Source organism: Taeniopygia guttata, chromosome 30 (assembly GCF_048771995.1).
Source record: "Taeniopygia guttata chromosome 30, bTaeGut7.mat, whole genome shotgun sequence".
NCBI classification, from domain to species: domain Eukaryota; kingdom Metazoa; phylum Chordata; class Aves; order Passeriformes; family Estrildidae; genus Taeniopygia; species Taeniopygia guttata.
Window position 1 is genome coordinate 6,240,117 of NC_133055.1, and position 21,949 is coordinate 6,262,065.

A 21,949-nucleotide genomic window follows, 5' to 3' on the forward strand; every position below is an offset into this window, starting at 1 on the left:
TTTCTGGCAGTTGCCCAAAGTGTGGTCCCAGTCGCTCCCAGTATGAACCCAGTTTCCCCATTTGTGGTCTCAGTCCCCTCAGCACAGTTCCAGTACTTTCCAGTTGGTCCCAGTTGCTTCCAATGTGTCCAGATTTTCCTCCCAACATGGGCCCAGTAGCTCCCAGTGACCCCCAGCCAGGATCCATTCACACCTGCTGGAATCCCAGTGGCTCCCAGGATGGTCCCAGCTGCACCCAGTCCCCCCCAGTATGGTTCCAGTCACTCCCAGTATGATTCCAGCCCTGCCCAGAATGACTCCGTCACTCCCAGTGTGGGCCCAGTTGCTCCCAGTCACCTCCAGCATGGTTCCAGTCACAGCCAGCACACTTCCAGTCATTCCCAGTATGATGCCAGCCAGTTCCAGTAGGATCCCAGTATGAATCCAGCATGGGCACAGCTGCTCCCATTATCATCCACTGTGGTTCCAGTTGTTCCCATTTACCCCCACTGTGGTTTCAGTCTCTCCCAGTGTATCCCAGTTGCTCCCACCATGTTCCCAGTCACTCCAGTTGTCCTCAATTGCTTCCAGCCTGATCCCAGTTGCTCCAAGTAAGATCCAGTAGGATCCCAGTTGCCCCCAGCATGCTTTCAGTTGCTTCCTGTTCTCCCCAGTGTGATCCCAGTTGCCCCCAGTTGTCCCTTGTATCAACCCCATCACTCCCCATATGATCCCAGTTGCTCCCAGCATGGTCCCAGTCATGCCCAGTTGTCCCCGGTGTAGACCCACTCACTTCCACTCGCTCTCAGTTCTCCCCAGCATGGTCCCCGTTGTTCCCAGTGTGTTCCCAGTCACCCCAGTAAGGTTACAGACATCCCCAGTAAATCCCAGTTGCCTTCAGCATCTCTGTGGTCATTCCCAGACACTCCCAGTGATCCCAATAAGGTGCTTGTTATCCCAGTATGATCTCAGTCATGCCCAGTATGTCCCAGTTGTCTCCAGCCTGCATCCAGTCATTCCCAATTCCTCCAGTTTGCTTGCAGCATGATCCCAGTTTTTCTCAGTTGCTCCCAGTAGCCCAAAGTGGGATCCCAGTTGCTTCCTTTCATCACCAGTATGAGCCCAGTAACGTCCAGTATGATCCTTGTCACATGCCAGCACTCCCAGTATGGTCCCAGTATAATCCCAGTAACTTCCAATCACTCGCAGTATGGTCCCAGTTGCCTCCAGCTACATCAGCCCAGTCAATCCCAGTATGATGCCATTTGCTCCCAGAGTGCTCCAAGTTGCTCCCAGTCACCCCCAGTACAGGGATGCTGTGCATGGTGTGTTCCCAGTCACTCTCAGACACTCCCAGTATTAGTCCAGTCCCTCCCAGTATGATCCAGAGATGATGCCAGTGTGCTCCCAGTCAGTGCCAATATGAACCAGTTGTGCTCCACATGGTTCCAGTTGCCCCTTTCACCCTCACTGTCCCTCCCAGTCTCTCACAGTGTCCCCCAGTTCCATCCAGCATATTCCCACTCACTCCCAGTTCCTTCCAGCGCGATCCCATTTGCTCACAACCGCTCCCAGTCAGCCTCAGTGTCGTGGCACTTACTGCCAGTATGATCCCAGTCACCTCCAGCATGATCCCAGTATAAGCCCAGTCGTTTCCAGTCATCCCCAGCAGGCACCCAGTGACTCCCAGTTTCTCCCAGTTGCTCCTAGCATGATCCCAGTTGCTCACAGCTGCTCCCAGTCACCCTCATCATGCTCCCAGTCACTCCCAGTATATCCCATTTGCCCCCAGCATGGTCTCAGTTGGCCCCTCGTAGGCTCCTACTCTGTGTCAGTATGATCCCAGTACGATCCCAGTCTCCCTCGGGGTGACTGCAGTCTGCCCTGGCATGGGCCCAGCTGCTCCCAGTATGATTCCAGTACAATCCCAGTACAAACCAGTCCTTCCCAGTGCTGCCACTCCTGGCATCCCCGAGCCCTCTCTGGGTTCCCCCATCCTGATCTCCTGAGAGGAGCCCCAAGGGCCGGCAGTGCCCAGGCAGGGTCCCCAGGCAGCCCCAGTTTGGATGTGCAGCCCCCAGTTTCCCCAGTTTGCCTCTCCTTTGGCCCGGGCCGGGTTCCCCCCTGGAACAGCGGCTGGGAGCAGCCGAGAGCCCCGCGCTGCCCATCCCGACCTGTCCCGGCTCCATCCCCGCTCCTGCCGCGGGCTGCCGGGGCTGCGGGAACGGGAACCGAGGGTGTCGCTGCTCCTGGGGGAGGAGGAGGAGGGAGGGAAGGGCAGGGATGAAGGAGGAGCGGGAGGTGGGGATGGGGAGGAAGAGGAGGGGGGGTATGGAAGGGGAGGGATGGAAGAGGAGAAGGAGGTGGGGATAACGAAGAGGAGGAGGAGGAGGAGGGGTGATGGAAGAGGAGGAGCGGCAGGAAGAGGAAGAGGAGGTTGAAAGGCGGATGGAGCAGAGCAGAGAGAAGCGCACGGTCAGCCCTGCCTGAATTCGCAGCCCCCACCTGTGGGATCATCCCCCCCCATCCCGCAGGTGAGCGGGGAGGGGGAGCTCGGGCCAGGTCTCCTGGGGGGTGCCTGGGTTGGGTTTTTTGGGGAGATGTTTGGAGAAGGAAGAACTGCGAAGCTGAGCGGAAAAGGCCCCTTGGGGGGACTCCTTGGAGCTCCTGCAGCCCAGAGCGGGGAGAAGGGGAGAAGGGAGCCTGGGAGCCCAAACAGCCCCGGCACCCCTGAATGGGGAGAGCCAAGAGGGGGGAGCTTTTGGGATTGCTGGGACTCCCGGCAGCCTGGGGAGGGCGGGCAGCGAGGAGAAGGGGGACCCCCAATCCAAGCGTGACCCCAGCAGCTGGGACAGGGGGGAGCCCCGAACAGCAAAGGGGAAGCAGCAGGGACGGGGAACTCCTGGGAGGCTTTTTCAGGGCTGGATCTCGGTGTTTGGGAGGTTTTTATCGAGCCCAGGTGGCCAGGGACTTCTAGGGATGGACTGGGACAGAGGGAGCTTCCAACTCAACGTGCTCATCCCTTGTTTTCCCCAAACCAGGATTTCCCATTCCCAGCCCCTGGGAGGCTGCGAGGAAGAGGAAGAGCCTCTCCTTGTCCTTCCTCCCCCAGGGCAGGAGCTGATTATGGAGAGCAGGGAGGACAAATCCCCGCGGCAGAACCTGGTGGGAGAGGCCGTTTTGAGCGGCTCCACGGCGCAGGAACCCGACGGGGAGGAAAAGCCCCGGAGATCCCGCACGAGGAGGGGCTGCAAACGCAGATCACAGGGATCTGAGGGGGAAAGACCCACCCTGGGCCGGGGAGGCGGCCGGAGATTGAGCCAGAGCTTGGAGCTGGGGGTCCCCGAGCGGCTCCATGATGGGGAGAAGCCCCACAAGTGCTCGGAGTGTGGGAAGGGCTTCAGGTGGAGGTCTGACCTGATCAGGCACCAGAGGATCCACACTGGGGAAAGGCCCTACGAGTGTTCCAAGTGTGGGAAGAGGTTTCAGAGCAGCTCCGATCTCCTCCGGCACTATCCGGTTCACACGGAGGAGAGGCCCTTTCGCTGCCCCGACTGCGGGAAGGGATGCAGGGACAACTCAGAACTCATTCAGCATCGCCGCATCCACACTGGGGAGAGGCCCTACGAGTGTGGGGAGTGTGGGAAGAGCTTCAGCCGGAGCTCCCACCTGATCAGGCACCAGAGAACCCACACTGGGGAGAGGCCCTACGAGTGTTCTGAGTGTGGGAAGGGGTTTCAGTCCAGCTCCCATCTCCTCCAGCACTATCCGGTTCACACAGAGGAGAGGCCCTTTCGCTGCCCCGACTGCGGGAAGGGATTCAGGCAGAACTCCCACCTCCTCAGGCACCAGCGCATCCACACTGGGGAGAGGCCCTACGAGTGTTCCAAGTGTGGGAAGAGATTCTCAAGGAACTCTAACTTGACCCGACACCAACGGAGGCACCAGTAAGGGAAGCCCTGTGAGTGCCCCGAGTGCGAGAAGAGCTAAACTCCATCCCCCACTGGAGGACCCACATTGGGCACAGCCCTGGTGCCCCACATTCCCTGTGATCCATGTTGGGAACACACCTGGATGCTTCTCCTTTTGTGTTGGCCTTCATTTTTTTCTCTTCTCAATTTCTCTGCACTCCAAAACCAAGAGGGATCGATCTTTCACCTCAAAACCACTCACATCCCACTGAAAACAGCTGTATTTTAACCCACAGAGGCTCAATCGCTCTTCAAATTGTTTGTTCCCACCTCAAAAAAAGCCAATCCCACACCAAACTCACTCGAATCCACAGCTGCCAGGGTGAGATGGGTTTGGGAGGAGACTGGGAGAAGTGGGATCCCAATTTGGAACGGTGAGATGGGGATTGTGTGGGGCTGGGTGGCTGGGATGTATTTGATAGCAAATAAAACTTTCAGACTTCATGATTTCTTTGCCGTTCATCTCCAGTCCGTGGCAGTTCTGTTTTTCAGGGCACCACCTTCTCAGCTGATTTTGTTTGTGTCCTCCTTTCCCTCCCACCTCTCTTTACCTGCTCTGTTTCTCTCTCCGTGTCTCTCTTGAGCCAGGGCCCTCCAAAGACCCTCCCCCAATTAAATTTCCTCAGGGACCACCAAATATCCTTCCCTGATTTAATTGACCCCTCCCCTAATTTAATTGCCCCCTCTGCCCCCAATGACCCACTCCTGATTTTTTAATTATTTTCTTTCCCAATTATTATTTTATTTCTTAGTTCAGGAGCTGAAGTTATGGAGGCCAGCAGTGAAATGTCTCTGTAGCATTTTGCTCCACTTGGCTTTCAGCCCCTTCTCAAGAGCTTTGCCTTCGAGAGCAAAGGGAATGTCTTTTCCTGGCTGGGAGCTGAAATTCCAGACCTCTGGAATGTGTGCAGGGCCATATAGACTGGGATCAACCAGAGATTGGGATCAAATATGCACTGAGATCCTGTGGTCTAGGATCAACTAAGGACTGGGATAAATTAGGGACTGGGGCCCTACAGACTGGAATGAACTGAACTGGGATCAAATACAGACAAGGATCAAATATGGACTGGGATCCGATGGACTGGTATCAACAAGGGACTCGGATAAAATAGGGACTGGGATCCTACAGACTGGGATCAAGTTGGGACTGAGATCATATGGACTTGGATCAGCTGGAGACCTGGATCAGCTACGGACTGTGTTCAAATAGAGACTGGGATCAGATGTGGATTGGGATCCTATGGACTGGGATCAAATATAGACTGGAATAAAATTGGGACTGAGATCAGATATGGACTGGGATCCTATGGCCTGGGGTCAAATACAGACTGGGATAAAATTGGGACTGGGGTCAGATATGGACTGGGATCATATGGCCTGGGATCAAATATAGACTGGGATAAAATTGGGACTGGGGTCAGATATGGACTGGGATCATATGGACTGGGATCATATGAGTTGGGGAAGCTCAAATAGGAAAGCCTTATAAATATGACTGCCTGGCAAAAGGTTTAGAAAATACAGAGACTGAGATGGTAACAAGTTGTGACATACCAAACCGTAGTTACTGCACAAGTAGAACACAATCGTACAGCCAGGAGGAAGACAATCCCCCCTTCTGGTTGAACAATGCCCTTACCTACAGGTAGGTCCAAGGGTCAAATGGACTGTTGGATCTCACCCCAATGTACGGTTCATCCCACACCTGTAACCCTCCCCTGAAGCATCAGGAGTCTGTGACCCCATTGGCCCGAGTCTTGTTCCAGACCACCTTGAAGCCCCTGACAAGGAGTCCCTGAGGAGCCAGATGCTGTCTTGGAACTTCCCTTCTCTTGAAACTGCCCCTCTCCTGGAACATCCTCTTGGGATCCTCTCTTATCTCCCTCTACCCCTTGCCTCTCCCTTCCCCCACGCCCTCGGGCCTGCCACGGGTCAGGTCTGGTGACTCTAAGTGGGGCCTTTCACCCTCTCTAATAAACCAGATATTCTAAGGGCAGCCTTCAGAGATGTCTCATCTCCATCCACCCAAACCGTCCTCGAGTCCAGCGTCCTCGCAATATGGACTGGGATCAACTAGGGACTGGGATCAAATAGGGACTGGGATCAAATAGGGACGGGGATCAACTCGAGATTGGGATCAAATATGGAACTGGGATCCTATGGACTAGGACAAACTGGACTGGGATTATATGGAATTGAGATCCGATGGAACAGCATAAACTTTCTAACATGACACATATAAATATTCATTGTAACGTTTGTGAAAGGCCAATTATAAATATGCATTTGTCACAATCTCTCCTATTATTCTTTATAAATCATTTGGCTTGAGCAATATTTCTTATCCTCTTGCATTCTTTGGACTCTGTTGGTAATCAAATAAAACATGGGATTAAACAAAGAAGAAATATCAAAACACTTGTAACACATAAAAGGAAGAATCCTAATTTCTTCCACCACCCCATTCTCAATACATTACCCCACCTGTTAGTTTTTAACATTATTTTCCGTTTGGTTGTTTTTGGACTGATACCAGGGTCATAATTTTTCATAGTTTTTTTCTGATATCCTTTGTTTATTCCAGGATGACGCCCTCATTGCCATCTATTTTCAACAATCTGTACACCCCATTCTTTAGCCAATAAATAGCGTAAAGCCAACCTATTTTAATACACTGCAGTTATAGTTTGGCTTTGCTGACTCAATATTAATTCCAGTGCCTGAGCAGCTTTGTTTGTTATCTCCTCTATAACTGCTTGGAGTCCTATAATACAATGCAGTATATAATTTGGGGTTAATACAGAGCTAGATTGCTGTGCTGGTTTCACCTTTTTGTTTACTAATTGCCTTTTTACCAAATCTTGGACTATATGTCTAAGATCAAATGTAAAACAAATCCATCTCTCTCCTTTTGGACATTCCATGCCCCAAGTATTACTACTTTTTCCTAAGTTCCTTGTAATTCAATATTTTTCCCCATTTTGCCTGCAGGTACTCAGTTTGGGTGCATCTGTGGTTGTTGACATGGGAGTGTGTAACAAAAAGGAACTTTGGTTCCTTTCCGTGTAATACTTTCTGTAGCATTTGGGACACGATCTTGCTGGTATCTCAGAAGGGAAAAGACAACAAATGAGAGACAGAAACAGGAATGGCAGAGGTCTGGCATGGCTTATACCCCCACCTCCCCTGCCTGTGGGGTTGCTTCCCACAGCAGGTACGTGTGATCTTCTCGGTGGTGAGTACAGTGCTCAGTCCAGGCTTGCCCTCTGTTTCCCTTGTCACTCCTTTTTACTCATTTTTTTAGGCAAGTCCTTTTCGACACTCCTTAACTGTGGTTTCCCACTGTTCCTCAGGTATCTCTCACTCAACAGGCACTAATAATTCCCATCCACAAAACAAAGTTATTACTTCAGTTGTTTTGGGTTCTATCTGTATAGGGAATTGATTCAGTACTCGATACCTCTTGCAACAAGAACATAGATTTTGTGAACTACAATGCCAATTATTCTCATAATTTAAACGTTCACTTATAACCCAGCTGCCATGTCCAATATGAGGATGAATCAAATAAAGTATACAGTACAGTACTGATGGCAATTTCCCTTCTTCCCTGTACAAGCCACAGGCTAAGGCCAGGCTATAAGAACTCTTTGGCTGAAACACTCCCGATCCTCCTGTTTGAAGTGGCAGTGTTCCTCTGCCAAGGAGGTGTCGGAGGCGTCTCAGGGTTTATTCAGGCCGGGCTTAGAACCAGTGATGCAAGCTTTGCCTTATTTCTCAGTGAGGTGTTATTCTTTGTACCTGCCTTGGATCATTTGGGTCTTCCCAAACCATTACCACCCAGTCCTGGTTGGAAGTCAATTTGGTATCACCTGGTTTAGATGTGATAGTCCATTCCTCAAGTTTCCTCACAAGTCCTTTGGTTTTGCTGGCATGAATTCACCCTCTTTCCGTGGTTTGGATTGCTGCTTCAGTGGTACCTGGAAAGGATTTCTTAATAACACAGTGTTAAAAGAAAAACAATACTGCATTAACTTTTACCATTAGTTTTCTTTAAAACTTTCTGAGTTTAACTAAACTCTTTTTCTACAGCCACTTCTTCTTCTTGTATCCAGCTGTGTTAATATCTGCAGAGACCAATTCTTCTTCCTGTGAGTTATAATTAGTTAAATAAAAAAGACCAGGCCAATTTTAACATGAGATGTATCACATCTCTTGCCTTTTACTTTTTGGGTAACATTTAACTGTTTTAGTCTTACAGACTTTTAGTCTTCACAACAAAAGCCTTCTCTTAACAAGAGCAATCAGAAAGAAAAAAGAAATCTTGCTTAAGACAATAAACCACTTTGTGAGAGTCACAATCTCTGCCTTGATCTTCTCTCTACTGGTGGTCCTGTTCACAGCCTTGGGTTTAACTCTGTCCTTCCCCACTTCCCCCCCTCCTTGTTGTCACTCTGCCTAGCAGGAATGGGGGAGAACTTACAGATAGCTGTGGCTGAGGGGACCTTGGGGGTGTATTTCGCTCTCCCCTTCGCTCTCTTTCTCTCTCTCTCTCCCTTTCTCTCTCTTTCTCTTTCTTTTTCTCTCTTCACATTTCAGCAGCCACATTCCAATATCAGTCCACTTTCTAACATTAATCCTACATCCTGGAGAGGTGAGTCTGCCAATCACCTCTCCCCCCTTTTTCAACTTCCTTACAACTTAAATTACTTTTGTTATGCGTGTTCTGCAGGCCTGTAATTCACGGCACCCTCCACCAAGGCTACCAGCCACTCACAGCTGACAGTGCAAAAATAAAGACTTGGTTTGCTATCACAATTTTTCCATTCACAAGCGTGAAAATGTTGCAGGAACAAAGTAAACAACAACTTACTTCCAAAGTGACCCTGCCTGCACCAAAACAAATTTAAGGCAATGCTAGTTAGTGCAATGCAATTTGCAACGAAGCCAAGGTTTGATTTGGGAAGGGCATCTGAGGACACAGAGCATGAGTTTTACAAATCTATAATTTGAAGAGGGAATAGACAAAATGTGGATTCAGTGGGGGAGACAGCAAGTAAGGAATTTTTCTCTGCAATACTCTCTTTTTGACTGCCAGGAAACACTCTCCAAAGAGGTTCCTAGGGTACAAACAATAACTGGATGGGAAGAGGCACTCCTGAATTCAAGCCTTAATGTCATAATAGGAAACTGCCCCTGAGCACTGCAGTGCTGGAGCACCCTGCCTGCAAACTCACCAGAGGCAAGCCACTGCTGCCACGCTGCAGGGCTGCCTGCAGCACAGAGGGAATCATGGCCAAGCCCTCCCTGCAGGCCTGGGTAAACCACACAGGGAGCCCAAAACTTCCTCACAGCTCTCTAACTCATTCAAGAAATAAACCTACAGCAAGCAGAGATTCCCCCACCATCTTTTTAATGTGTGTCACACACCCACAGTGATGCTGAAAGTAAAAAAATTAACAGCTTACATTAGAAGATACTGAAACCTTTTCTTCACCTCGCTTTGTAGGTTCCCTTTTCTATATGAAGCCACCTCCAAGTCTGGGGAAAAAATGAGCCCTATTTTTCAGAAGTCTCATGCATGAACAACTCTAGCTGCTGTTCCAGGTACACTGCAAGTAGTTAGCACTTCCAGAAAAAATAACAAACAAACAAACCAAAAAAACTAAGAAAGCAAAACACATTTGGGTACATGAAAAAGGACTGGCTGGAAGAAAAAATGTTTCTCATTGACCTACCAAGCAGCTGGTGTTACCTTTAGTTTAACTTTACACACTGAGAACCACTTGAGTGAACAGCCTGCATCAACTCAAAATAAATTAATGGCAGGTTTTGCTATGTCACAGCTGTAAACTAGTTTCTCAGTCCTAGAGTACAGTAAGTTATGTATTTCAAGATAAAAATCACAATGCAAATCGGAGGAAATTTCATACTGCATGAGGTGTGCACACAATTGATTTACCTCCAAAAGTCAGTTTATGACTTTCCTCTACCAGGATTGCAGTAGCTGCTACAGCTTGAACACACACTGGCCAGCCTTGATTTACTGGATCTAACATCTTTGATAAATAAGCCACGGATCTCTTTACTCCTCCCCAGTACTGAAACAAAACCCTATGAGCTACCCCCTTTTCTTCATTTACGTACACATGAAAGGGTTTTGCTAGTGAAGGTAAGCTTAAAGTTGATGTTTGGGCTAGTTTTAACTTCAGTTTTCTTAGTTTTTCACCATCTTCTATGCTCCATTTTATATAATTTCCTCTGTCAGTTTATTCACACAAAAATTTTACTGCCTGTGTGCATCCTTCAATCTACAATCTACAATATCCCAATAATCCGAGTATTTTTCTGATTTCCCCCTTTGAAGAGGGAGGGGGAAGGGATAGAATTCCTGTGATTCGGTCTGGGTTGAGCTTCTGACTAACCTTACTAATCAAGTGTCTAAGATATTTTACTTTTGCTTCTACAAATTGCAGCTTCCCTTTTGATACCCTTAATCCTTTTTCCCCAAGAAAATTCAAAAGCTTTATAGTAGCCTCTCTAACTTCAGCTTCCCCAGAAAGTAAAAGATCACCCACATATTGGATAATTTGTATTCTAGGAGGAGTGCGAAAAGTTTGTAGTATTGTTTCTAAAGCTTGTCCAAATAAGTTTGGAGATTCAGTAAACCCCTGTGGTCGTTTTGTCCATTTTAATTGCTGTTTTCTCCCAGTTTGTGGATCCTCCCATTCAAAGGCCAAGATCTCTCAGCTCTCCTGGGCCAAAGGGCAAGCCCAAAAGGAATCTTTAAGGTTCACTATGCTCCTTCTATTACCACATTTTTAATCACAGGAACTGTAAAACTTTCTCCTTTTGCTCTTGTTACATTTACAGTACCTTTTTTTACACTATAACCTTTTGGAATACTTAACAGACAGGTTCTTTCTGCCCATGTGTCTACCACAAACTCCAATTTTTCCTCTTGGGGACCCACTTTTAAAGTTATCACAGGCTCCAGACGGAACTTGTCCCCTAAAGAATAGAGCCTCTGATATCCCTATTCTTCCTCGGTGCCCATCTCTGTACAAATTCTCAGATCTGTTACGCTCTTAGGACAGTCTATTTTATAATGTGCTTTGCCCTGACAGTAAAAGCAGATGTTCCTGGAATGTTCCTGAAACTTTGATTGCATTGGGATTTTATTCTTTCCTGTTCCCCTGTCTCTACCACCATCATATCTAGGAGTAGTGCCTGTGGGGTTTTTATTGTTTTCTTGCAATTTTTTTCTCGCATGGTGACTGCCACAATCTTTGCTTTTAGTTTGGCTTTGGCCACAGACTTTCTGAACCTCCTTTAATAAATCATCTAATAATTTGTCATGCCGATCTTCAATTTTTTCCATTATCTGGCCAAGCACAAAGTTAATCCTTAACAAAGCTTTTCTCACATCAGTCTCAGGATCCACTCTGGAACACTGCCTCCTATTTCTCCCAAGTCTGTCCAACCACTCAGCCGGAGCCTCCCCCCTCCCCTGCTGTGCCCCAAAAGTCCCTCAGCACTTTGCCCTCGAGATGCTGCTCCCCCTATTTCCCCAACAATCAAATTACAATGCTCATTTATATGTTTTCTCCCCTCCTCATAATTTTGACCCCACTCAGGAGGTGCAGGTGGCATTTTGCCCTCCCCGGGGGGGCCCTGTGGATTTTCTTTACTCCAGGCTTTTATGCCTGCAATTCTGATCATTTCCCTTTCTTCCAGAGAAAATAGTATCTTTATTATCGACCGCATTTCTTCCCAAGTATAAATGTTTGAACCTAAAAATTGCCCTAATTGTTCAGCAGTGCTTGTGGGATCCTCCAAAATCCCTTTGATTGATTTCCCACTCCTTTTCTTTTTCTCTTTTTCCCTCTTGCTCCCCTCCCTTTTCTTTACCTGTTTTCTTATTTTTTACGCGTTTTCTGTCCCATTTTTCAAAACCTTATCTCCATGCCTGTGTTTCCCACTTTCTCTAATAACCTGAATACCACCTTCTTTCAACTACCCACGTAAAAAAATCCTTTTTCTCACAATACCATTTAATACAATACACCTCCGTCCAAGGAAATAAAGCTCAAAATAAACAATCTACATTACATATACTTCCATGCATCGATATTTACTCACTTTTATCTCTCACTCTCACACACATTCATACCCTCAAGCCTGTTTATTCATACTTCTCTACTTCACAATACTGTTACATATATTTTCATTCGCCGACACTTTTATTTTTCACTCACTCTCACATCAGCACAATCCACCTCCCTCCAAGGAGATAAAGTAAAGCTCAGAATAAACAATCTACATTACATATCCTCCCATTCATCTACATTTACTCACTTTTATTTTTCACTCACTCTCACATACAACAACAAGATACCTTTTACTATGTCCATCATATGTCCATCAGATCATAATGTCCATTGCTATGTCCATGCTGTCCATCAGATCATAACCTGTGTCTGGTCACACACCAGGGGAACAGAGCGAGGCTGCCTAAATAGGGCAGGACCCGTCTTCCTCACCCTGACTCTCCCAAGGCCCCAGCAGAGAGGTGTTAGAAACCATCTTTTGCTATCATAATTGTGAAAAACGCCAATCACTTGGCTTTTAAAATTTTAATAATAATAACATGGTTATTAAAATAGTAATACAATTACAGTAATAAAAATTTAGAGTTAGGACAATTACAAGACAATAAAAAGCAAAGATTTAAGGATGTCCAGATGCTCTCGGGCACTTAAGCCACAACAAGCATACCTTGTGAACAAAGGAATCACCCTTAAAACTACACTATTGCATATTCATATATCCTTCATGGTTATGCATACATTCTATTTAAAACAAGAAACTCTGTCTGTTATATGCCAACTGTTTCCTTTAATCCCCATGGCGTCTTCGAGTCTGAGCAAGGCCTGAAGAAATTAGCTTCTTCTGAGAAGAAAACCATAAATTCTTCTTCCCTGGAAGATTTAGGTATTTTGTGAGGGTTATGTCAAAGCGAGTAACCCATTCCTTAAAAGAAAACCCATATATACAGTTTTTATTTTAACGACTAAACCTTCATTTTAAATACAAAACTACATTTACCATACTATTAAAATGTTAATACAGCACTACTATTCAAACTAACATATGTGCATTTTTCACCTTGGGCGTCTGGTGGAGTATCCCCGGAAAGTGCCCATTTCTGCAGGGAGACACGTTTTTTCAATTGTAAATTAGGTCTTTCTTTCTCTGTCATCTGTGGTTTCCAGTCTTTCCCGGCTGGGTCTTCAGGTCCTTTAAAACTTTAAGAATCTTTTTCTACAAGCACAACTGACTTCGTGTATGTTTTATATAAGCACGAATTATTCCATAACATATATTACAATGGGGCTGCACAGATCCCCCTACAGGTCCGTGGGGATGCAGAGATCCCCCTGCAGGTCCGTGGGGATGCACAGATCCCCCTGCAGGTCCGTGGGGATGCAGAGATCCCCCTGCAGCTCCGTGGGGATGCAGAGATCCCCCTGCAGCCCCTGGAGGAGCCAGGCTGGAGCTCGGGGATGCCTGAGAGGAGGCTGTGACCCCGTGGGCAGAGGGGCCCCGCTGGAGCAGCCTGGCCTGGCAGGACCGAGCCCGTGGCACAGTGACCCACGCTGCAGCACTTGGAGGGGGCTGTGGCCCAGGGGATGGACTCGGCTCGGAGAAGTTCCTGGAGAAGTCTCGGCTGGGAGAGAGCGCAGGGTGCAGCAGGGAACGACTCCTGTCCCTGAGCAGAGGGAGAAGCCGCGGGGGATGAGCTGAGCACGGCCCCATTCCCTGTCTCCTGCCCTGCCGGGGGAGGAGGTGCAGCTGGGAGCAGGGAGCCGTGGGGAAAGCTGCATTTAAGGCTCTGCACTGACTTCTCCTCATCCTGCTCTGAGTCTTGGGAGTTTTCTGCCAGAAATCTCTCCCCTCCCCCGCTCACCCACAGGGCTTTGGACAGGTTTCCCTTTTTGGGGGAAATCAAATCGAAGCAGCGATGCACTAATGAGGGGCAGGAGAAGGGAGGCTCCCGGGCTTCCCGCAGTGCCGGAGGCACGGAAGGCGCAGGGCCGGGAAAGCCGTGGCGGGAGGTGCGGAGAAGTTTGTTTGTGTGGGCAGCTCAATCCCGCCTCGGGCCCGGGCCCGTCCCGGGGCTGTTGCTCATCTCCGGCTTTGCCCTCACGCAGCGCGGGGGGCCCTGAGAGCGCGGGGCGAGTCTGGGCCGTGCGCAGAGCCCGCCCCCAGCTCGCTGCCATTGGCCGCTGGTGCCGTCAGTCGCGGTTGCGGCGCGCTGATTGGTGGGAGCGGGGCGCAGCACGGCCCCGGCGGCGGGCTGAGGGCGGCCGTGGGCGGGCAGCGGCGCCATTGGCGCCGGGAGCGTCTGTGCGGGCCCGGGAGCGGCGGCAGCGGCCGGAGCGCGGTGAGGCGGCGTCGGCGGAGCTCGGAGGCGGCCCCGGCGCAGGTGGGAGCCGCGCTGGGTTCTGCGGGGGCTCGGGGCTGGCTGCGGGCGGAGGGGGCGGCAGGGGGCTGCGGCGGGTCGGTGGTGCCGTGTCCGGCCCGTGCCGGCCCCGGGCTGAGGGCGCGGCGGGAGCGGCTGCCCGCGGTCTCCTTCCCGCCGGGGCCTGGGCAGGAGCCGCTGCCGGAGCAGCGCTGGCTCGGCCCGGCTGCTGTGGGTAGGACAGAGGGGGCTGCCCCGCGGCCGGGAGCGTGCGGGGAAATTCCCGTCGCCGGAGGTTTCTGTGGCCGGAGGAGAGCGAGGAGTCCTGTAAAAGTGACTTTATTGCCGAGCAGGGGGAGAGGCCGTGGGGCATTTGCCGTGCGCTCTCTGCCATGGCTGTAGTCCGCAGCCTCCTTTTTATCCTCATTTTCCCGGCCGCATCTCCCTCTGCCTTTGCCCACGGGCTGAGGTCCTTGGAAGGTTCAGACTTCCCGATGCGCCTGCTGCCTGTCCTCGTTAATATGCACCCTCCTTTTGTATACCAGCCGATATTCATGGCTCTGTTAAGTCTTTGTTCTTCTCCTCGAAGTTCGGGAATGTAGCGGGACTTTGAGAAATTGTGTGGCTCAATTTGTGAAATTTATTGGAACTGATGGTTTCCCCCGTTACTTCCTTATCTACAGGTCCCTGGCTCTATCACCAGGCAGATTCACTCCTCAACTCTGTTTTGTTCTTCCCGGGTCCTCTTTGGTTTTGGGATTATTCTCGGTGCCCTCATTCCCTGTCCTTTTGTAGCCGTTTGTGGATCAGGAGGCCTGGCTGCCACCTGCATCCCCTGGCTCAGCTGCTGGATGAGCTGCGCTGTCAAGGTGTGGAGCATGGTAAAAAGATGAGAGTTGCTGCGGCACAGAAGAGGAGAAGAAGCATTCGTTTAACCCTTGGTGTGCCGGGGAGCCACAAAAGCATGTCCCATTCCCATCCTTTCCATGTTTGGACCAATACATAAACTGCTCTCCTTTTTCCGTTGTTATCTTTTTCAGCACTTTTCCCTTGTCATCTCTTTGCCAACAGCAGTTTGAGCCATTTAGTTTTGCACAAACTCCCTTTTTTTCTGCTCACAGATAATCTGATCTCATCCCCTGGTGAAATTTTGTGTTCCTCTTTCAGTGGATTGGTCGGCAGGAAGGTCAGGAGCTGGAGCTGTCTGGTTGGTTCTTCTTTTGAGGACAGCTTTTAATCTAATGATGCCATTGAAATGATAAATGGGTTCTCTGCTTCCTGATATGAATTGGTTTGGGTTCCCAGGGGCTGGTCCTTGGTGTTGTAGGGTTTGTTCTGATGGCCCTTCATCTTTTCCCCATTTTTGGGTGCTCCCTGCAGCCGGGGCTGCATCAATTGACCGCATTTTTCTAAATACATCATCAAATACTTGAATTCCAACTGATTTCCCTGAACCTGTTCTAGCAAAAGCCCCAGTGCTCTGATACACCCTGTACAGCACAGACAGGGGCAGCAGATGTTGGAGTGGGCAGAGGGATGATCCCCCCCCCTTATTTTAGTGAAGTTTTCACAACATTCTCCATTTGCTGTTTCCCTTTGCAGCCTCAGCCATTTCTGTTTCAGAGTCAGATCCTCACCATGGGCTCTGCCTTCAGCCGTGCAGATTCCATCTGTGCAAGCAGGCAGAGCTTGGGGTGAGGGGCAGAGGGAATCAGCCAATTCCTGCCCCAGGCAAGAAGAGCCAGGTACATTGTCCCCAGTCTGCCCCAGCAATGTTAATTTGCATTTCTAAAGCTCCTCCTGGGTTCCTGGAATGCAACTTCTCTTCCAGAGCAGCTTCAGCAGCCTCACATGTGCCACCCCCTCCCCAACCTGCTGCTTTTTCTTTTTTTTTCTTTCAAATCTTCTATTTATTTTTTCCCTTCAAATCTTCTATTTATGAGTTAAAGGGTCACCTTTAAATCTCTTCTAGCTTCACAAAATTTTGCCTAAAGGTGAACGTCGAAGAACCCAGATCAAATTTTTTCTATCTCTAAGAGCCACGCAGAAACATACACAAAAAATTTCGAAGTCAATTAAATTTTTTCTCCTTCTCCTCTAAGTAAAAACTCATTCTCTCATCCCTGACCCAAACCTAACCAGCAATATAGAAGTAGGAGTAATTTAAAAATACTCTAAGGCTCTAAACTTAGCACTGAAACTGCAGGAAAAAGAAAAACTCCACCAATATGTTTATTGTTAGAGTCAAGGCATTCCTAGGTTCTGGCCAGGATGTGCAACAGAAATCATTCCATCCCCACAAAGCCCGGGTGTGCAGAGAAAATCGTTCCATGACACCTAAAGTATCAGTAAAATATATCGGAGTATATAATAAATAAAATACTATCGGAGTAAAAGCTCCGTGGCTTTTACTAGATTTTTCCCAAACTTGATACAGTCTGAACCAGTCTAAATCCACTGGTTTAATGTTCCAAAGTTTCAAGTTGTGCAGTTTTTAGTATTTGGTTTCCTATTGGACCCGGATTTCTTTGCTTCTGCTGTTAATGAGGTGGGAAGTGCTGATTTCCTTCTCAGCCTTTTGCAGACCAGGTGTCTGCAGCCCTGGCAGTGTCTGGGGTAGGTGTTGGTTGCTGTTTGCTGCTGGGGTTGATGTTTTGCTGCTGGGCGTTATCTTTGTGGGTATCTTTTGGGCCATTCCCAGTGTGTTGAGATGTTAAACTCATCTCCATTGAGTGGTGCAACATCCCTTAACAAAACCTTTAACATTTCTTTCCCCAGGGCCAAGGCAAAGCAAGCCTGAGTAGAGAAATGAAAGGTTAACAATGTTAAAGTCTATGAGCTGGTGTATTTTCCATCAATGCCATGGCAGGCAGGGCAGTGTGTGAGTGTAAGTGAGAGCCAGAGTGGAATTGTCCCGTGCTCTTGCCCAGCAGCTGTGGCAGGGCAGGCCCAGAGAGCGCTGAAGCTGCAGCAGTGGCAGCAAGGGCTGTCCCCGGTGGCTGGAGCTGCCAAAGGAGGGTGGCCAGGCCGAGGATTTCAGCAGAGGATGTGTGGGCAGGCCCAGGGCCTTGCCCCGCTGCGGAGCCCTGGCTGCTGCTGCGCTGCCTTCAGTGCAGGCTCAGTGGGGCCTCCCATCCTCCTGCTGCAGGCGGGAAGTGCAAATCTCCGGGGCTGCAGAGACCTGGAGCCGAGGCTGAGGGGTCCCCCGTGCTCAGCTGTGCTGGCGGCTGTTTCTGGCCTCGGGGCCACTTGGCACGGGCCACGCCACTTGGCCACCAGTGGTGCTGCTCTGCACTCCTTAGGCAGGAGCCGATGTCCTGCTGGGATGTTGGCAACAGCAAAGTGCCAAGGCAGGCTCTGTGCCAGCCCAGCTTCCTGGGGGAGAGATTGCACCAGAGACAGGATTCTGGCCACAGACTGCTTTAAATGGGCATCCCTTATCTCCACCCTGCACTAGGTGGAGAATTCCCAGGGTAAGGAATTCGCAAGATTAATTGCTGGGGAGAGAATTCAATATGTGCCCTGGGTCTGGCTCTTCTACTTGCCCAAGCCAATGGCAAAAGCCGTACCCATGGCATCTTGGTTTCTATCCCCAGCTTTCAAAGGTGTTTCTTTCCATCCCCTTTCATTTTTTGTACCCAGCGTGAGCTCTGGGGGTGCCAGGGGTTCTGGAGGTCCCATTGTATTCCTAAAGCTGCCATAACCCCCTGGAGGATCTTTCCTGTAAAATGAGTTCTGCTCTCTGAGTCTGTTGCTTCCACAGTGCCTTTTATATTAATTACTCCTTTTAGAAATACCTTAAGAAGTGATCCAGTGGTTGCTGAGCAATCAGAATCGCTTTTGCCCCCCTGTTAGGTGAGATGGTGTCACCAGAAGATATTGAAGCCTTCCTGCTCAGGGCATGTCAGTGCCAGGCTCTTACAAGCACACACAGCTGTGCCGGTTGAGCTGACCATGGGGGGTAACCTGGGCTTTGTCTGATTCCCTTTCCTCAATAACAGCGTGTCTTGGAACTCTTTTCCCTTCTGCTGCCCTTGAAGAGCCATCCACAAAGACATTTTCTGCCTCAGGCCAGGCAATGTCTCCTGAATCTCGCCCAGGCTGGGTCTGGAGCTCTGTCACTTGAATGCAGTGCTGGGTTTCTTCCCAGCCCCTCTGGGGGCTGTTCAAACAGGAGGCTGGGTTAAACCCTTCCCCTGTCCTCAGTTCTGAATCCTCCTGTGCCACTGAACAAGTTTCACACTGTAATAACCGAGCACTGCTCATCCATTGCGAGGCTCTTTTGGTTATCAGAGATTGAACTTGATGGCAGACTGGAACAGTTGGAGATCCTGTTGTCATCAGGTTTTGGGCCTCGGTTCCCGTTGAAGCTGTGGCTGCACAATTCTGCAGGCAGTGAGGCCACTGTGGCCACTGGGTGAAACATTTTGGCCCAAAAATTCCTTTGGCATGGCCCTGTTGAACATTCCCCTACAATTCCAATTTCTTTTCTGAGTCTGGAAGAGCCACAGCTGAGGCATCAATATTTTTGCTTGTTCATTTTCTCAAGTTTTACTCTCTTTCTCCTGTCCATACCACAGCATGGAGGCTGTGTGGGGTTAGAAAGTCCTACAATGTTCTGGCTGGAACAGAGAATCCTCAATACAGAATTGTCGCAGCTCCTTTTTAGTCATGGGTGATGTTACTCCTGAGATTGCCCAGACCCTCTCTGGGTGAATGCACAAGAAACTTTCAGTCCTAGTATGTCCCAAATATTTAACCTTTTTCTCCACCATTTGCCTTTTTTTTTTTTTTCAAATACTGAAAAGATGTTTTTAGCCAGGAAATTCAGCCATTTCACAGAGGCTTTGTCTTCCACTTGTTCTTGTGCTCCTCATTGGAGCCATCTGATTCCCTGACTGGCAGGATAGGAGTGCTGTAGGGAGACATCCCTGGCTCCAAAAGCCCTGCCTTTAGCAGGGACTCCATGCCAGGCTGTGAGCCCTTCCTTCCCTCCCCTGGAACAGGGTGTTGCTTTTAGCCCCCACTTGTCCTGGTTGCTTCCAAGTAATTTGGAGAGGCTCCACATCAAATTTTCCCTCTCCCTGGGGCTGCCCACACCTCTGGGTTCCCTTCAGCATTGGTCTTGCCAGACATTTGACACAAAGGTACAGCAGCAATAGCCTCTGTATCACCTTTTACAATATTACAATGCCACCATCAAATTCCTTCCTAGTTAATTACAATCAGAGTAGGAAGAAAAGAAATTGGTTTATTTCAAAGCTATCCTCCACAGCTCCTAATAATAATTGAACAAAAGACACCAGCTCAGCTTTCCCTTTTATTCCCTTTACAATGTTCCCCCCTTAGGTGTAAGATTCAGAGTGGATGGAGAGGCCCCTGTGTCCATCAGGAGAGGCCTCCTCTGGATGCAGACCCAGCCTGGATGTTCTCCAGGGCTGCAGTGTGGTGGGTCCCCGGTGGGATGGGAGCTCAGAGAGCCCTGACAATCCATGTCCATGCAGGGGTGGACTCGCTCCTCCTGAGGGTGCTGCTGTCTGTGCTTGCAGTGTCCTTGTGGGCTGCAGCTGGAGCCCTGACTCCTTCCCAGGGGCTGTTTGGGTGGGCTCTGCCCTGGCCAGGAGGGCAATGCCTCTGCCAGATTTCCTTAACAGAAAATCCTGATCCATCCATGTGCACTCTGCATTTCCCAGATGTTCCTTTGTTTTCCTCCTTGTGCTCAGGGTCCCCTGCACAGCCCGTGTGGCAGAGCCGGTGCCTGTCCTGCCGCAGTGTCCAAAGGCGGCCCCCCCGGCGGGCAGGGCCGGCAGCTCCCCGGGGCCGGGCAGCGGCCGGGGCGTCCCGCAGCCTCCTGGGGGCCGGGGGCCACTGCCGGCCCTGCCCGGGGCTGGTGGGGTCAGGCAGCGCCCGGCGCTGAGCCCCGGCTGCCCCACAGCCCTGGCCTGGCCCCGCAGCTCCCCACAGGCCCCCAGCCCTGCTCCCGGTCCCGCACCTCTGCGCCCGCTGCTGCCGCTGCCCACCACAGAGAAACCCCTGACATCCTGACCTCCTGCTTTTCCTCTCCTGGAAACTGGGAATTCAAAGTATCAGCTGGCAAATTGTCAGGATAAGACCCTGCTGAAAAACATCCCCATCCTGAGTATTTTTCTCTTCCTCCTCTTTTCCATCATCCATTTTCTTACTGCATAGATTCATCCTGCTGCTTCTTGCATGAACCATATTGCTGCACACTCCCCTTCACCCGATCCCTTCCCAGCACACCAACACCATCCATCCGCTGTTGTCCAAATCCCTTCTCCCCTTCCCTTATTGCCCCCCCTCCCGGGTGTCCATGTCCTTAATTACCTCTGGGGGAATGTGCAAACTACCTCAGCATTCTCCCAAGGAACCCTTCAGAGACATTTTGGGATCATCATCCGTTTGGCCAGGACCCCTCCCTGGCTTTCCCTTTTCTCCCCTCCATGGGTGCCCTGCCATGTTCACTCCCCGAAGATCCCAGGGCACTCACTGATGAGATTTTCAGTGCTCTCTCCCTGCTGACTCTTCACAGACCCCCCTGATGTGTCACTCGTCTGTCTCCTGGTCACTCCCGGGTCCCCAATCAATCCCCGGTGCCGCCGCCAGCCAAGGGAGCCGATCACCCAAAGTGGGTGAGGCACCTTCAGCTGCACTCCCTGCCCCAGGGTGTGCGGAAACATTGACATCACCAGAGGTTTCTGTCCACAAAGCAGACAGAGGAGTCCTGTGAAACTACTTTCATTTCTAAAAATGAGAGTGGCCATGGAGCATTCCCCATGGGATCTCTCCAATTGTTGGAGGACACAGCCTCCTTTTCATCCTAATTCTCCTGGCCACATCTCCCTCTGCTTTCCCCATTGGCAGAAGCACTTGAGAGCTACAGACTTCCCAATCCACCTACTACATACTCCCTTAATATGCTCCCTGCTTTTATACAGCAAATGATATTCATGGCTCTGTTAAGTCTTTGTTGTTCTTCTGGAAGTTCATGAATTGAGCAGGGCCTTGGCTGAGCAGCAGTCTGTGTCATCAATTAATAACATTTTCTGAAACGGATTCCTTCTCCTGTCACTCCCTTGTTTACAGCTCCCTGGCCCTCTGAGCCTTCCCCAACTGGACTCCTCCCCTCGGCCCCATCGCCCCTGCGAGGGAAATTTGGGGAGGTGGGAGTGGGGCAGCGCCAAGGCCGGGCCCCCCCGCGCTGTCCTGGCGGGAGCGGCTGCAGTGGGGACCGAGTGCGGGCGGGAGCGGCCGAGAGCCCAGCGCTGCCCCAGCCCGACCTGCCCCAGCTCCATCCCTGCCCCTCGGCTGGGATGCTGTGGGTCTGGGGGGGAGAGGGAGCCGGCAGTGGGTGCTGGGCCTGGGGGCAGGAGGAGAAGGGAAGGAGAAGCAGGCTTGAGGAACAGAATGGTCAAACGATGCAGGTGGCAGGAGAAGGTGGGATTGCACAGGGGAAGGAGGAATAGCAGGAGGAAGAGGAGTGTGAGGAAGAGCAGAGACACAGGAGGAGGAG

At 50.3% G+C, this 21,949-nt stretch overlaps 1 pseudogene; it reads right to left on the reverse strand.

The window, feature by feature from the left end:
* Positions 1 to 21,949, reverse strand: part of LOC140680996 (uncharacterized) — a 608,239-nt pseudogene that overhangs the window by 53,065 nt on the left and 533,225 nt on the right.